Here is a 233-nt window from a genome sequence, read left to right as displayed (position 1 = left end):
AGCCCCGCTGGCCCAGGGTAGCCCCGCCGGCCCCGGGTGCCCGCAGGTAGCCCAGGGCAGCCCCAGGTAGCCCAGGCTGGCCCCGCCGGCCGCGCTGCAGCCCCCCCGAGCCGCATGAGCCGGTGTCGCGGCGGCGGCCGGCGGGGGAGGGCAGAGCCGCAGCCACTCCCAGGAACAGTAGTGAAATCGCCCCGACACTTTAACTGTCAATCAGGATTAATGGGGTATAAAAC

The sequence above is a fragment of the Zosterops lateralis genome (assembly GCF_965231275.1).
Source record: "Zosterops lateralis genome assembly, chromosome: 22".
NCBI lineage: Eukaryota > Metazoa > Chordata > Aves > Passeriformes > Zosteropidae > Zosterops > Zosterops lateralis.
Note: the sequence above shows the minus strand (reverse complement) of the source record.